The sequence below is a fragment of the Chiloscyllium punctatum genome, chromosome 30, assembly GCF_047496795.1.
Source record: "Chiloscyllium punctatum isolate Juve2018m chromosome 30, sChiPun1.3, whole genome shotgun sequence".
In the NCBI taxonomy this organism is placed as follows: domain Eukaryota; kingdom Metazoa; phylum Chordata; class Chondrichthyes; order Orectolobiformes; family Hemiscylliidae; genus Chiloscyllium; species Chiloscyllium punctatum.
This window is the reverse complement of record NC_092768.1, coordinates 5,464,859-5,482,988: the sequence shown is the minus strand read 5'-3', so window position 1 is coordinate 5,482,988 and position 18,130 is coordinate 5,464,859.

Here is an 18,130-nt window from a genome sequence, read left to right as displayed (position 1 = left end):
CTCTGTGTCAGTGACATTACAAACACAGCAGGAAAATTCCCTCTGGTTTCTCTCTCTGTGTCTGTGTCAGTGACATTATAAACACAGCAGGAAGATTCTCTCTGGTTTCTCTCTCTGTGTCTGTGGCAGTGACATTATAAACACAGCAGGAAGATTCCCTCTGGTCTCTCTCTCTCTCTCTCTCTCTCTCTGTGTCAGTGACATTATAAACACAGCAGGAAGATTCCCTCTGGTTTCTCTCTCTCTCGGTGTCAGCGAAATTATAAACACAGCAGGAAGATTCCCTCTGGTCTCTCTCTGTGTCAGTGACATTATAAACACAGCAGGAAGATTCCCTCTGGTTTCTCTCTCTCTCTTTCTCGGTGTCAGTGACATTACAAACACATCAGGAAGATTCCCTCTGGTCTCTCTCTGTCAGTGACATTATAAACACAGCAGGAAGATTCCCTCTGGTCTGTTTCTCTCTCTGTCAGTGATATTATAAAAACAGAAGGAAGATTCCCTCTGGTTTTTCTCTCTCGGTATCAATGAAATTATAATCGCAGCAGGATGATTTCCTCTGGTCTCTCTCTCTCTCTCTGTCAGTGACCTTATAAACACAGCAGGAAGATTCCCTCTGGTTTCTCTCTCTGTGTCTGTGTCAGTGACATTACAAACACAGCAGGTAGATCCCTTCTGGTTTCTCTCTGTGTGTCTGTGTCAGTGACATTATAAACACAGCAGGAAGATTCCCTCTGGTCTCTCTCTCTCTCTCTCTGTCAGTGAAATTATAAACACAGCAGGAAGATTCCCTCTGGTCTCTGTCTGTGTCAGTGACATTATAAACACAGCAGGAAGATTCCCTCTGGACTCTCTCTGTGTCTGTGACATGATAAACACAGCAGGAAGATTCCCTCTGATGTCTCTCTGTGTCAGTGACATAAACACCAGGAAGATTCCCTCTGGTCTCTCTCTCTCTGTTAGTGGCATTATAAACAGAGTAGAAAGATTCCCTCTGGTCTCTCTCTCTCTCTCTGTCAGTGACATTATACACACAGCAGGTAGATCCCTTCTGGTCACTCTCTCTGTGTCAGTGACATTATAAACACAGGAGGAAGATTCCCTCTGGACTCTCTCTCTCTCTGTGTCAGTGACATTATAACCACAGCAGGACGATTCCCTCGGGTCTCTCCCTCTCTGTCTCTCTCTGTGTCAGTGACATAAACAACAGGAATATTTCCACTGGTCTCTCTCCCTCTCTGTCTGTGTCAGTGACATTATAAACACAGCAGGAAGATTCCCTCTGGTCAGTCTCTCTCTGTCAGTGACATTATAAACACAGCAGGAAGATTCTCTCTGGTCTGTTTCTCTCTGTGTCAGTGATATTATAAAAACAGAAGGAAGATTCCCTCTGGTTTTTCTCTCTCGGTATCAATGAAATTATAATCGCAGCAGGATGATTCCCTCTGGTCTCTCTCTCTCTCTCTGTCAGTGACCTTATAAACACAGCAGGAAGATTCCCTCTGGTTTCTCTCTCTGTGTCTGTGTCAGTGACATTATAAACACAGCAGGTAGATCCCTTCTGGTTTCTCTCTGTGTGTCTGTGTCAGTGACATTATAAACACAGCAGGAAGATTCCCTCTGGACTCTCTCTGTGTCTGTGACATTATAAACACAGCAGGAAGATTCCCTCTGGTCTCTCTCTCTCTGTTAGTGACATTATAAACACAGGAGGAAGATTCCCTCTGGTCTCTCTCTCTCTCTGTCTGTGTCAGTGACATTATACACACAGCAAAAAGAGTCCCTCTGGTCATCTCTCTCTCTCTCTGTGTCAGTGACATTATAAACACAGCAGGAAAATTCCCTCTGGTTTCTCTCTCTGTGTCTGTGTCAGTGACATTATAAACACAGCAGGTAGATCCCTTCTGGTTTCTCTCTGTGTGTCTGTGACATTATAAACACAGCAGGAAGATTCCCTCTGGACTCTCTCTCTCTCTCTCTCTCTCTCTGTGTCAGTGACATTATAAACAGAGTAGAAAGATTCCCTCTGGTCTCTCTATCTCTCTGTCTGTGTCAGTGACATTATAATCACAGCAGGAAGATTTCCTCTGGTCTCTCTCTCTCTGTTAGTGACACTATAAACAGAGTAGAAAGATTCCCTCTGGTCTCTCTCTCTCTCTCTCTCTGTCAGTGACATTATACACACAGCAATATGAGTCCCTCTGGTCATCTCTCTCTCTCTCTGTGTCAGTGACATGATAAACACAGGAGGAAGATTCCCTCTGATCTCTCTCTGTGTCAGTGACATTATAAACACAGCAGGAAAATTCCCTCTGGTTTCTCTCTCTCTCTCACGGTGTCAGTGAAATTACAAACACATCAGGAAGGTTCCCTCTGGTCTCTCTCTGTCAGTGACATTATAAACACAGCAGGAAGATTCCCTCTGGTCAGTCTCTCTCTGTCAGTGACATTATAAACACAGCAGGAAGATTCTCTCTGGTCTGTTTCTCTCTGTGTCAGTGACATTATAAAAACAGAAGGAAGATTCCCTCTGGTTTTTCTCTCTCGGTATCAATGAAATTATAATCGCAGCAGGATGATTCCCTCTGGTCTCTCTCTGTGTCAGTGTCAGTGACATTATAAACACAGCAGGAAGATTCCCTCTGGTTTCTCTCTCTCTCGGTGTCAGTGACATTATAAACACAGCAGGAAGATTCCCTCTGGTTTCTCTCTCTGTGTCAGTATCAGTGACATTATAAACACAGCAGGAAGATTCCCTCTGGTTTCTCTCTCTCTCGGTGTCAGTGACATTATAAATACAGCAGGAAGATTCCCTCTGGTTTCTCTCTCTGTGTCTGTGTCAGTGACATTATAAATACAGCAGGAAGATTCCCTCTGGTCTCTCTCTGTCAGTGACATTATAAACACAGCAGGAAGATTCCCTCTGGTTTCTCTCTCTCTCTCTGTCAGTGACATTATAAACACAGCAGGAAGATTCCCTCTGGTCACTCTCTCTCTCTCTCTGGGTCAGTGACATTATAAACACAGCAAGAAGATTCCCTCTGGTTTCTCTCTCCCTCTCTGTGTCAGTGACTTTATAAACACAGCAGGAGGATTCCCTCTGGTCTCTCTCTCTCTCTGTCTGTGTGTGTGTCAGTGACGTTATAAACCCAGCAGGAATATTCCGTCAGGTTCTCTGTCTCTCTCTGTATGTGTCAGTGACATTATAAACACAGCATGTAGATCCCTTCTGGTCTCTCTCTCTGTGTCTGTGACCTTATAAACACAGCAGGAAGATTCCCTCTAGTCTCTCTCTCGCTCTCTGTGTCAGTGACATTATAAACAAAGCAGGAAGATTCCCTCTGGTCTCTGTCTGTGTCAGTGACATTATACACAAAACAGGAAGATTCCCTCTGGTCTCTGTCTGTGTCAGTGACATTATAAACACAGCAGGAAGATTCCCTCTGGTCTCTCTCTCTCTCTCTGTGTCAGTGACATTATAAACACAGCAGGAAGATTCCCTCTGGTCTCTCTCTGTGTCAGTGACATTATAAACACAGCAGGAAGATTCCCTCTGGTCTCTCTCTCTCTCTCTGTGTCAGTGACATTATAAACACAGCAGGAAGATTCCCTCTCGTCTCTCTCCCTCTCTGTGTCAGTGACATTACAAACACAGCAGGAAGACTCTTTCTAGTCTCTCTCTCTCTCGGTTAGTGACATTATAAACACAGTAGAAAGATTCCCTCTGGTCTCTCTCTCTCTCTGTCTGTGTCAGTGACATTATAAACACAGCAGGAAGATTCCCTCTGGTCTCTATTTCTCTCTGTCTGTGTCAGTGACATTATAAACACAGCAGGTAGATCCCTTCTGGTCACTCTCTCTGTGTCTGTGACCTTATAAACACAGGAGGAAGATTCCCTCTGGTCTCTCTCTCTCTCTCTCTCTCTCTCTCTCTGTCAGTGACATTATACACACAGCAGGAAGATTCCCTCTGGTCTCTCTCTCTCTCTCTCTCTCTCTCTATGTCAGTGACATTAAAAACACAGCAGGAATATTCCCTCTGGTCTCTCCCTCTCTCTGTCTGTGTCAGTGACTTTATAAACACAGCAGGAAGATTCCCTCTGGTCTCTCCCTCTCTCTGTCTGTATCAGTGACATTATAAACACAGCAGGAAGATTCCCTCTGGTCTCTCTCTCTCTCTCTCTCTCGCTCTGTGTCAGTGACATTAAAAACACAGCAGGAATATTCCCTCTGGTCTCTCCCTCTCTCTGTCTGTGTCAGTGACATTATAAACACAGCAGGAAGATTCCCTCTGGTTTCGCTCTCTCTCTCGGTGTCAGTGACATTATACACACAGCAGGAAGATTCCCTCTGGACTCTCTCTGTGTCAGTGACATTATAAACACAGCAGGAAGATTCCCTCTGGATTCTCTCTGTTAGTGACATTATAAACACAGGAGGAAGATTCCCTCTCGTCTCTCTCCCTCTTTGTGTCAGTGACATTACAAACACAGCAGGAAGACTCTTTCTAGTCTCTCTCTCTCGGTTAGTGACATTATAAACACAGTAGAAAGATTCCCTCTGGTCTCTCTCTCTCTCTGTCTGTGTCAGTGACATTATAAACACAGCAGGTAGATCCCTTCTGGTCTCTCTCTCTCTGTGTCAGTGACATTACAAACACAGCAGGAAAATTCCCTCTGGTTTCTCTCTCTGTGTCTGTGTCAGTGACATTATAAACACAGCAGGAAGATTCTCTCTGGTTTCTCTCTCTGTGTCTGTGGCAGTGACATTATAAACACAGCAAGAAGATTCCCTCTGGTCTCTCTCTCTCTCTCTCTCTCTCTCTCTGTGTCAGTGACATTATAAACACAGCAGGAAGATTCCCTCTGGTTTCTCTCTCTCTCGGTGTCAGCGAAATTATAAACACAGCAGGAAGATTCCCTCTGGTCTCTCTCTGTGTCAGTGACATTATAAACACAGCAGGAAGATTCCCTCTGGTTTCTCTCTTTCTCTTTCTCGGTGTCAGTGACATTACAAACACATCAGGAAGATTCCCTCTGGTCTCTCTCTGTCAGTGACATTATAAACACAGCAGGAAGATTCCCTCTGGTCAGTCTCTCTCTGTTAGTGACATTATAAACACAGCAGGAAGATTCTCTCTGGTCTGTTTCTCTCTCTGTCAGTGATATTATAAAAACAGAAGGAAGATTCCCTCTGGTTTTTCTCTCTCGGTATCAATGAAATTATAATCGCAGCAGGATGATTTCCTCTGGTCTCTCTCTCTCTGTCAGTGACCTTATAAACACAGCAGGAAGATTCCCTCTGGTTTCTCTCTCTGTGTCTGTGTCAGTGGCATTACAAACACAGCAGGTAGATCCCTTCTGGTTTCTCTCTGTGTGTCTGTGTCAGTGACATTATAAACACAGCAGGAAGATTCCCTCTGGTCTCTCTCTCTCTCTCTCTCTGTCAGTGAAATTATAAACACAGCAGGAAGATTCCCTCTGGTCTCTGTCTGTGTCAGTGACATTATAAACACAGCAGGAAGATTCCCTCTGGACTCTCTCTGTGTCTGTGACATTATAAACACAGCAGGAAGATTCCCTCTGGTCTCTGTCTGTGTCAGTGACATTATAAACACAGCAGGAAGATTCCCTCTGGTTTCTCTCTCTCTCTCACGGTGTCAGTGAAATTACAAACTCATTCAGGAAGGTTCCCTCTGGTCTCTCTCTGTCAGTGACATTATAAACACAGCAGGAAGATTCCCTCTGGTCAGTCTCTCTCTGTCAGTGACATTATAAGCACAGCAGGAAGATTCTCTCTGGTCTGTTTCTCTCTGTGTCAGTGACATTATAAAAACAGAAGGAAGATTCCCTCTGGTTTTTCTCTCTCGGTATCAATGAAATTATAATCGCAGCAGGATGATTCCCTCTGGTCTCTCTCTCTCTCTCTGTCAGTGACCTTATAAACACAGCAGGAAGATTCCCTCTGGTTTCTCTCTCTGTGTCGGTGTCAGTGACATTATAAACACAGCAGGAAGATTCCCTCTGGTTTCTCTCTCTCTCGGTGTCAGTGACATTATAAACACAGCAGGAAGATTCCCTCTGGTCTCTCTCTCTCTCTCTCTCTCTCTGTGTCAGTGACATTATAAACACAGCAGGAAGATTCCCTCTGGTCTCTGTCTCTCTCTGTCTGTGTCAGTGACATTATAAACACAGCAGGTAGATCCCTTCTGGTCTCTCTCTCTCTGTGTCAGTGACATTACAAACACAGCAGGAAAATTCCCTCTGGTTTCTCTCTCTGTGTCTGTGTCAGTGACATTATAAACACAGCAGGAAGATTCTCTCTGGTTTCTCTCTCTGTGTCTGTGGCAGTGACATTATAAACACAGCAGGAAGATTCCCTCTGGTCTCTCTCTCTCTCTCTCTCTCTCTCTGTGTCAGTGACATTATAAACACAGCAGGAAGATTCCCTCTGGTTTCTCTCTCTCTCGGTGTCAGCGGAATTATAAACACAGCAGGAAGATTCCCTCTGGTCTCTCTCTGTGTCAGTGACATTATAAACACAGCAGGAAGATGCCCTCTGGTTTCTCTCTCTCTCTTTCTCGGTGTCAGTGACATTACAAACACATCAGGAAGATTCCCTCTGGTCTCTCTCTGTCAGTGACATTATAAACACAGCAGGAAGATTCCCTCTGGTCAGTCTCTCTCTGTTAGTGACATTATAAACACAGCAGGAAGATTCTCTCTGGTCTGTTTCTCTCTCTGTCAGTGATATTATAAAAACAGAAGGAAGATTCCCTCTGGTTTTTCTCTCTCGGTATCAATGAAATTATAATCGCAGCAGGATGATTTCCTCTGGTCTCTCTCTCTCTCTCTGTCAGTGACATTATAAACACAGCAGGAAGATTCCCTCTGGTTTCTCTCTCTGTGTCTGTGTCAGTGACATTACAAACACAGCAGGTAGATCCCTTCTGGTTTCTCTCTGTGTGTCTGTGTCAGTGACATTATAAACACAGCAGGAAGATTCCCTCTGGTCTCTCTCTCTCTCTCTCTGTCAGTGAAATTATAAGCACAGCAGGAAGATTCCCTCTGGTCTCTGTCTGTGTCAGTGACATTATAAACACAGCAGGAAGATTCCCTCTGGATTCTCTCTGTGTCTGTGACATTATAAACACAGCAGGAAGATTCCCTCTGGTCTCTGTCTGTGTCAGTGACATTATAAACACAGCAGGAAGATTCCCTCTGGACTCTGTCTGTGTCAGTGACATGATAAACACAGGAGGAAGATTCCCTCTGATGTCTCTCTGTGTCAGTGACATAAACACCAGGAAGATTCCCTCTGGTCTCTCTCTCTCTGTTAGTGGCATTATAAACAGAGTAGAAAGATTCCCTCTGGTCTCTCTCTCTCTCTCTGTCAGTGACATTATACACACAGCAGGTAGATCCCTTCTGGTCACTCTCTCTGTGTCAGTGACATTATAAACACAGGAGGAAGATTCCCTCTGGACTCTCTCTCTCTCTGTGTCAGTGACATTATAACCACAGCAGGACGATTCCCTCGGGTCTCTGTCTGTGTCAGTGACATTATAACCACAGCAGGACGATTCCCTCGGGTCTCTCCCTCTCTGTCTCTCTCTGTGTCAGTGACATAAACAACAGGAATATTTCCACTGGTCTCTCTCCCTCTCTGTCTGTGTCAGTGACATTATAAACACAGCAGGAAGATTCCCTCTGGTCAGTCTCTCTCTGTCAGTGACATTATAAACACAGCAGGAAGATTCTCTCTGGTCTGTTTCTCTCTGTGTCAGTGATATTATAAAAACAGAAGGAAGATTCCCTCTGGTTTTTCTCTCTCGGTATCAATGAAATTATAATCGCAGCAGGATGATTCCCTCTGGTCTCTCTCTCTCTCTCTGTCAGTGACCTTATAAACACAGCAGGAAGATTCCCTCTGGTTTCTCTCTCTGTGTCTGTGTCAGTGACATTATAAACACAGCAGGTAGATCCCTTCTGGTTTCTCTCTGTGTCTGTGTCAGTGACATTATAAACACAGCAGGAAGATTCCCTCTGGACTCTCTCTGTGTCTGTGACATTATAAACACAGCAGGAAGATTCCCTCTGGTCAGTCTCTCTCTGTCAGTGACATTATAAGCACAGCAGGAAGATTCTCTCTGGTCTGTTTCTCTCTGTGTCAGTGATATTATAAAAACAGAAGGAAGATTCCCTCTGGTTTTTCTCTCTCGGTATCAATGAAATTATAATCGCAGCAGGATGATTCCCTCTGGTCTCTCTCTCTCTCTCTGTCAGTGACCTTATAAACACAGCAGGAAGATTCCCTCTGGTTTCTCTCTCTGTGTCTGTGTCAGTGACATTATAAACACAGCAGGTAGATCCCTTCTGGTTTCTCTCTGTGTCTGTGTCAGTGACATTATAAACACAGCAGGAAGATTCCCTCTGGACTCTCTCTGTGTCTGTGACATTATAAACACAGCAGGAAGATTCCCTCTGGTCAGTCTCTCTCTGTCAGTGACATTATAAACACAGCAGGAAGATTCTCTCTGGTCTGTTTCTCTCTGTGTCAGTGATATTATAAAAACAGAAGGAAGATTCCCTCTGGTTTTTCTCTCTCGGTATCAATGAAATTATAATCGCAGCAGGATGATTCCCTCTGGTCTCTCTCTCTCTCTGTCAGTGACCTTATAAACACAGCAGGAAGATTCCCTCTGGTTTCTCTCTCTGTGTCTGTGTCAGTGACATTATAAACACAGCAGGTAGATCCCTTCTGGTTTCTCTCTGTGTGTCTGTGTCAGTGACATTATAAACACAGCAGGAAGATTCCCTCTGGACTCTCTGTGTCTGTGACATTATAAACACAGCAGGAAGATTCCCTCTGGTCTCTCTCTCTCTGTTAGTGACATTATAAACACAGGAGGAAGATTCCCTCTGGTCTCTCTCTCTCTCTGTCTGTGTCAGTGACATTAAACACACAGCAAAAAGAGTCCCTCTGGTCATCTCTCTCTCTCTCTGTGTCAGTGACATTATAAACACAGCAGGAAAATTCCCTCTGGTTTCTCTCTCTGTGTCTGTGTCAGTGACATTATAAACACAGCAGGTAGATCCCTTCTGGTTTCTCTCTGTGTGTCTGTGTCAGTGACATTATAAACACAGCAGGAAGATTCCCTCTGGACTCTCTCTGTGTCTGTGACATTATAAACACAGCAGGAAGATTCCCTCTGGTCTCTCTCTCTCTGTTAGTGACATTATAAACACAGGAGGAAGATTCCCTCTGGTCTCTCTCTCTCTCTGTCTGTGTCAGTGACATTATACACACAGCAAAAAGAGTCCCTCTGGTCATCTCTCTCTCTCTCTGTGTCAGTGACATTATAAACACAGCAGGAAAATTCCCTCTGGTCTCTGTCTCTCTGTCAGTGACATTATACACACAGCAAAATGAGTCCCTCTGGTCATCTCTCTCTCTCTCTGTGTCAGTGACATGATAAACACAGGAGGAAGATTCCGTCTGGTCTCCCTCTCTCTCTGTCTGTCAGTGACATTATAAACACAGCAGGAAAATTCCCTCTGGTTTCTCTCTCTCTCTCACGGTGTCAGTGAAATTACAAACACATCAAGTAGGTTCCCTCTGGTCTCTCTCTGTCAGTGACATTATAAACACAGTAGGAATATTCCCTCTGGTCTCTCTCCCTCTCTGTCTGTGTCAGTGATATTATAAACACAGCAAAAAGATTTCCTCTGGTCTCTCTCTCTCTGTTAGTGACATTATAAACAGAGTAGAAAGATTCCCTCTGGTCTCTCTATCTCTCTGTCTGTGTCAGTGACATTATAAAAACAGAAGGAACATTCCCTCTGGTTTTTCTCTCTCGGTATCAAAGAAATTATAATCGCAGCAGGAAGATTCCCTCTGGTTTCTCTCTCTGTGTCTGTGTCAGTGACATTATAAACACAGCAGGAAGATTCCCTCTGGTTTCTCTCTCTCTCGGTGTCAGTGATATTATAAACACAGTAGGAAGATTCCCTCAGGTCTCTCTCTCTCTCGGTCAGTGACATTATAAACACAGCAGGAAGATTCCCTCTGGTCTCTCTCTCTCTCTCTCTCTGCGTCAGTGATATAAACAGCAAGAATATTCCCGTTGGTCACTGTCTCTTTGTGTCAGTAACACTATAAACACAGCAGGAAGATTCCCTCGGGTGTCTCTCTGTCTCTGTGTCAGTGACCTGATAAACACAGCAGGAAGATTCCTTCTGGTCTCTCTCTCTCTCTCTCTCTGCGTCAATGACATTACAAACACTGAAGGAAGATTCCCTCTGGTCACTCTCTCTCTCGCTCTCTGTGTCAGTGACATTATGAATACAGTAGGAAGATTTCGTCTGCTCTCTCTCTCTGTATCAGTGACATTACCAACACAGAAGGAAGATTCCCTCTGATCTCTCTCTGTGTCAGTGACATTATGATTACAGTAGGAAGATTTCTTCCGGTCTCTCCCTCTGTATCAGTGACATTATAAACACAGCAGGAAGATTCCCTCTGGTCTCTCTCTCTCTCTGTGTCAGTGACATTACAAACACTGAAAGAAGATTCCCTCTGGTCACTCTCTCTCTCGCTCTCTGTATCAGTGACATTATAAATACAGCAGGAAGATTCCCTCTGGACTCTCTCTGCCTCTCTGTCAGTGACATTATAAACACAGGAGGAAAATTCCCTCTGGTCTCTCTCTCTCTCTCTGTCAGTGACATTATAAACACAGCAGAAAGATTCCCTCTGGTCTATCCCTGTGTCAGTGACATTATAAACACAGGAGGAAGATTCCCTCTGGTCTCTCTCTCTCTCCCTCTGCGTCAGTGATGTAAACAGCAGGAATATTCCCGCTGGTCACTCTCTCTTTGTGTCAGTAACACTATAAACACAGCAGGAAGATTCCCTCGGGTCTCTCTCTCTCTCTCTCTCTCTCTCTGTGTCAGTGACAATCCAAACACAGAAGGAAGATTCCCTCTGATCTCTCGCTGTGTCAGTGACATTATGAATACAATAGGAAGATTTCTTCTGGTCTCTCTCTCTTTCTGTCTGAGTTACTGACATTATAAACACAGCAGGAAGATTCGCTCCGGTCTCTCTCTCTCTCTCTCTCCCTCTGTGTCAGTGATATAAACAGCAGGAATATTCCCGCTGGTCACTCTCTCTTTGTGTCAGTAACACTATAAACACAGCAGGAAGATTCCCTCTGGACTCTCCCTCTCTGTCAGTGACATTATAAACACAGCAGGAAGATTCCCTCTGGTCTCTCTCTCTCTCTGTATCAGTGACATTATAAACACAGGAGGAAGATTCCCTCTGGACTCTCTCTCTGTATCAGTGACATTATAAACACAGCAGGAAGATTCCCTCTGGTCTCTCTCTGTGTCAGTGACATTATAAACACAGCAGGAAGATTCCCTCCGGTCTCACTCACTCTCTGTGTCAGTGACATTATAAACACAGCAGGAAGATTCCCTCTGGTCTCACTCTCTCTCTCTCTCTGTGTCAGTGACATTATAAACACAGCAGGAAGATTCCCTCTGGTCTCTCTCTCTGTCAGTGACATTATAAATACAGCAGGAAGATTCCCTCTGGTCTCTCTCTCTCTCTCTCTGTGTCAGTGACATTATGAACACAGCAGGAAGATTCCCTCTGGTCTCTCCCTCTCTCTGTCTGTATCAGTGACATTATAAACACAGCAGGAAGATTCCCTCTGGTTTCGCTCTCTCTCTCGGTGTCAGTGAAATTATAAACACAGCAGGAAGATTCCCTCTGGTCTCTGTCTGTGTCAGTGACATTATAAACACAGCAGGAAGATTCCCTCTGGTCTCTCTCTCTCTGTTAGTGACATTATAAACACAGGAGGAAGATTCCCTCTCGTCTCTCTCCCTCTCTGTGTCAGTGACATTACAAACACAGCAGGAAGACTCTTTCTAGTCTCTCTCTCTCTCGGTTAGTGACATTATAAACACAGTAGAAAGATTCCCTCTGGTCTCTCTCTCTCTCTGTCTGTGTCAGTGACATTATAATCACAGCAGGAAGATTCTCTCTGGTCTCTATTTCTCTCTGTCTGTGTCAGTGACATTATAAACACAGCAGGTAGATCCCTTCTGGTCACTCTCTCTGTGTCTGTGACCTTATAAACACAGCAGGAAGATTCCCTCTGATCTCTCTCTCTCTCTCTCTGTCAGTGACATTATACACACAGCAAAAAGAGTCCCTCTGGTCATCTCTCTCTCTCTCTGTGTCAGGGACATTATAAACCCAGCAGGAATATTCCCTCAGGTCACTCTCTCCCTCTCTGTGTCAGTGACGTTATAAACACAGCAGGGAAATTCCCTCTGGTCTCTCTCTCTCTCTCTCTGTCAGTGACATTATACACACAGCAAAATGAGTCCCTCTGGTCATCTCTCTCTCTCTTTGTGTCAGTGACATGATAAACACAGGAGGAAGATTCCCTCTGATCTCTCTCTGTGTCAGTGACATTATAAACACAGTAGGAAGATTCCCTCTGGTCTCTCTCTCTCTCTCTCTCTGTCTGTGTCAGTGACATTATAAACACAGCAGGAAAATTCCCTCTGGTTTCTCTCTCTCTCTCTCTCTCTCTCGGTGTCAGTGAAATTACAAACACATCAGGAAGATTCCCTCTGGTCTCTCTCTGTCAGTGACATTATAAACACAGTAGGAAGATTCCCTCTGGACTCTCTCTCTCTCTGTGTCAGTGACATTACAAACACAGCAGGAAAATTCCCTCTGGTTTCTCTCTCTGTGTCTGTGTCAGTGACATTATAAACACAGCAGGAAGATTCCCTCTGGTTTCTCTCTCTGTGCCTGTGGCAGTGACATTATAAACACAGCAGGAAGATTCCCTCTGGTCTCTCTCTCTCTCTCTGTGTCAGTGACATTATAAACACAGCAGGAAGATTCCCTCTGATTTCTCTCTCTCTCTTTCTCGGTGTCAGTGACATTACAAACACATCAGGAAGATTCCCTCTGGTCTCTCTCTGTCAGTGACATTATAAACACAGCAGGACGATTCCCTCTGGTCTCTCTCTGTCAGTGACATTATAAACACAGTAGGAAGATTCCTTCTGGACTCTCTCTCTCTCTGTGTCAGTGACATTATAAACACAGCAGGACGATTCCCTCTGGTCTCTTTCTCTCTCTCTGTAAGTGACACTATAAACAGAGTAGAAAGATTCCCTCTGGTCTCTCTATGTTAGTGACATTATAAACACAGCAGGAAGATTCCCTCTGGTTTCTCTCTCTGTGTCTGTGTCAGTGACATTATAAACACAGCAGGAAGATTCCCTCTGGTCTCTGTCTCTCTCTCTCAGTGTCAGTGAAATTATAAACACAGCAGGAAGATTCCCTCTGGACTCTCTCTGTGTCAGTGACATTATAAACACAGCAGGAAGATTCCCTCTGGATTCTCTCTGTTAGTGACATTATAAACACAGGAGGAAGATTCCCTCTCGTCTCTCTCCCTCTTTGTGTCAGTGACATTACAAACACAGCAGGAAGACTCTTTCTAGTCTCTCTCTCTCGGTTAGTGACATTATAAACACAGTAGGAAGATTCCCTCTGGTCTCCCTCTATCTCTCACGGTGTCAGTGAAATTACAAACAATTAGCAAAATGAATCCCTCTGGTCATCTCTCTCTCTCTCTGTGTCAGTGACATGATAAACACAGGAGGAAGATTCCCTCTGATGTCTCTCTGTGTCAGTGACATAAACACCAGGAAGATTCCCTCTGGTCTCTCTCTCTCTGTTAGTGACATTATAAACAGAGTAGAAAGATTCCCTCTGGTCTCTCTCTCTCTCTCTGTCAGTGACATTATACACACAGCAGGTAGATCCCTTCTGGTCACTCTCTCTGTGTCAGTGACATTATAAACACAGGAGGAAGATTCCCTCTGGACTCTCTCTCTCTCTCTGTGTCAGTGACATTATAACCACAGCAGGACGATTCCCTCGGGTCTCTCCCTCTCTGTCTCTCTCTGTGTCAGTGACATAAACAACAGGAATATTTCCACTGGTCTCTCTCCCTCTCTGTCTGTGTCAGTGACATTATAAACACAGCAGGAAGATTCCCTCTGGTCAGTCTCTCTCTGTCAGTGACATTATAAACACAGCAGGAAGATTCTCTCTGGTCTGTTTCTCTCTGTGTCAGTGATATTATAAAAACAGAAGGAAGATTCCCTCTGGTTTTTCTCTCTCGGTATCAATGAAATTATAATCGCAGCAGGATGATTCCCTCTGGTCTCTCTCTCTCTCTCTGTCAGTGACCTTATAAACACAGCAGGAAGATTCCCTCTGGTTTCTCTCTCTGTGTCTGTGTCAGTGACATTATAAACACAGCAGGTAGATCCCTTCTGGTTTCTCTCTGTGTGTCTGTGTCAGTGAAATTATAAACACAGCAGGAAGATTCCCTCTGGTCTCTGTCTGTGTCAGTGACATTATAAACACAGCAGGAAGATTCCCTCTGGACTCTCTCTGTGTCTGTGACATTATAAACACAGCAGGAAGATTCCCTCTGGTCTCTCTCTCTCTGTTAGTGACATTATAAACACAGGAGGAAGATTCCCTCTGGTCTCTCTCTCTCTCTGTCTGTGTCAGTGACATTATACACACAGCAAAAAGAGTCCCTCTGGTCATCTCTCTCTCTCTCTCTGTCAGTGACATGATAAACACAGGAGGAAGATTCCCTCTGATCTCTCTCTGTGTCAGTGACATTATAAACACAGTAGGAAGATTCCGTCTGGTCTCCCTCTCTCTCTGTCTGTCAGTGACATTATAAACACAGCAGGAAAATTCCCTCTCGTTTCTCTCTCTCTCTCACGGTGTCAGTGAAATTACAAACACATCAGGTAGGTTCCCTCTGGTCTCTCTCTGTCAGTGACATTATAAACACAGTAGGAATATTCCCTCTGGTCTCTCTCCCTCTCTGTCTGTGTCAGTGATATTATAAACACAGCAAAAAGATTTCCTCTGGTCTCTCTCTCTCTGTTAGTGACATTATAAACCGAGTAGAAAGATTCCCTCTGGTCTCTCTATCTCTCTGTCTGTGTCAGTGACATTATAAAAACAGAAGGAACATTCCCTCTGGTTTTTCTCTCTCGGTATCAAAGAAATTATAATCGCAGCAGGAAGATTCCCTCTGGTTTCTCTCTCTGTGTCTGTGTCAGTGACATTATAAACACAGCAGGAAGATTCCCTCTGGTTTCTCTCTCTCTCGGTGTCAGTGATATTATAAACACAGTAGGAAGATTCCCTCAGGTCTCTCTCTCTCTCGGTCAGTGACATTATAAACACAGCAGGAAGATTCCCTCTGGTCTCTCTCTCTCTCTCTCTCTGCGTCAATGATATAAACAGCAAGAATATTCCCGTTGGTCACTGTCTCTTTGTGTCAGTAACACTATAAACACAGCAGGAAGATTCCCTCGGGTGTCTCTCTGTCTCTGTGTCAGTGACCTGATAAACACAGCAGGAAGATTCCTTCTGGTCTCTCTCTCTCTCTCTCTCTGCGTCAATGACATTACAAACACTGAAGGAAGATTCCCTCTGGTCACTCTCTCTCTCGCTCTCTGTGTCAGTGACATTATGAATACAGTAGGAAGATTTCGTCTGCTCTCTCTCTCTGTATCAGTGACATTACCAACACAGAAGGAAGATTCCCTCTGATCTCTCTCTGTGTCAGTGACATTATGATTACAGTAGGAAGATTTCTTCCGGTCTCTCCCTCTGTATCAGTGACATTATAAACACAGCAGGAAGATTCCCTCTGGTCTCTCTCTCTCTCTGTGTCAGTGACATTACAAACACTGAAAGAAGATTCCCTCTGGTCACTCTCTCTCTCGCTCTCTGTATCAGTGACATTATAAATACAGCAGGAAGATTCCCTCTGGACTCTCTCTGCCTCTCTGTCAGTGACATTATAAACACAGGAGGAAAATTCCCTCTGGTCTCTCTCTCTGTCTGTGTCAGTGACATTATAAACAAAGCAGGAAGATTCCCTCTGGTCTATCCCTCTCTGTATCAGTGACATTATAAACACAGCAGGAAGATTCCCTCTGGACTCTCTCTCTCTGTCAGTGACATTATAAACACAGCAGAAAGATTCCCTCTGGTCTATCCCTGTGTCAGTGACATTATAAACACAGCAGGAAGATTCCCTCTGGTCTATCCCTGTGTCAGTGACATTATAAACACAGGAGGAAGATTCCCTCTGGTCTCTCTCTCTCTCTCTCTGTGTCAGTGACATTATAAACACAGGAGGAAGATTCCCTCTGGTCTCTCTCTCTCTCCCTCTGCGTCAGTGATGTAAACAGCAGGAATATTCCCGCTGGTCACTCTCTCTTTGTGTCAGTAACACTATAAACACAGCAGGAAGATTCCCTCGGGTCTCTCTCTCTCTCTCTCTCTGTGTCAGTGACATAAACAACAGGAATATTTCCACTGGTCTCTCTCCCTCTCTGTCTGTGTCAGTGACATTATAAACACAGCAGGAAAATTCCCTCTGGTCTCTGTCTCTCTGTCAGTGACATTATACACACAGCAAAATGAGTCCCTCTGGTCATCTCTCTCTCTCTCTGTGTCAGTGACATGATAAACACAGGAGGAAGATTCCGTCTGGTCTCCCTCTCTCTCTGTCTGTCAGTGACATTATAAACACAGCAGGAAAATTCCCTCTGGTTTCTCTCTCTCTCTCACGGTGTCAGTGAAATTACAAACACATCAAGTAGGTTCCCTCTGGTCTCTCTCTGTCAGTGACATTATAAACACAGTAGGAATATTCCCTCTGGTCTCTCTCCCTCTCTGTCTGTGTCAGTGATATTATAAACACAGCAAAAAGATTTCCTCTGGTCTCTCTCTCTCTGTTAGTGACATTATAAACAGAGTAGAAAGATTCCCTCTGGTCTCTCTATCTCTCTGTCTGTGTCAGTGACATTATAAAAACAGAAGGAACATTCCCTCTGGTTTTTCTCTCTCGGTATCAAAGAAATTATAATCGCAGCAGGAAGATTCCCTCTGGTTTCTCTCTCTGTGTCTGTGTCAGTGACATTATAAACACAGCAGGAAGATTCCCTCTGGTTTCTCTCTCTCTCGGTGTCAGTGATATTATAAACACAGTAGGAAGATTCCCTCAGGTCTCTCTCTCTCTCGGTCAGTGACATTATAAACACAGCAGGAAGATTCCCTCTGGTCTCTCTCTCTCTCTCTCTCTGCGTCAGTGATATAAACAGCAAGAATATTCCCGTTGGTCACTGTCTCTTTGTGTCAGTAACACTATAAACACAGCAGGAAGATTCCCTCGGGTGTCTCTCTGTCTCTGTGTCAGTGACCTGATAAACACAGCAGGAAGATTCCTTCTGGTCTCTCTCTCTCTCTCTCTCTGCGTCAATGACATTACAAACACTGAAGGAAGATTCCCTCTGGTCACTCTCTCTCTCGCTCTCTGTGTCAGTGACATTATGAATACAGTAGGAAGATTTCGTCTGCTCTCTCTCTCTGTATCAGTGACATTACCAACACAGAAGGAAGATTCCCTCTGATCTCTCTCTGTGTCAGTGACATTATGATTACAGTAGGAAGATTTCTTCCGGTCTCTCCCTCTGTATCAGTGACATTATAAACACAGCAGGAAGATTCCCTCTGGTCTCTCTCTCTCTCTGTGTCAGTGACATTACAAACACTGAAAGAAGATTCCCTCTGGTCACTCTCTCTCTCGCTCTCTGTATCAGTGACATTATAAATACAGCAGGAAGATTCCCTCTGGACTCTCTCTGCCTCTCTGTCAGTGACATTATAAACACAGGAGGAAAATTCCCTCTGGTCTCTCTCTCTCTCTCTGTCAGTGACATTATAAACACAGCAGAAAGATTCCCTCTGGTCTATCCCTGTGTCAGTGACATTATAAACACAGGAGGAAGATTCCCTCTGGTCTCTCTCTCTCTCCCTCTGCGTCAGTGATGTAAACAGCAGGAATATTCCCGCTGGTCACTCTCTCTTTGTGTCAGTAACACTATAAACACAGCAGGAAGATTCCCTCGGGTCTCTCTCTCTCTCTCTCTCTCTCTCTGTGTCAGTGACAATCCAAACACAGAAGGAAGATTCCCTC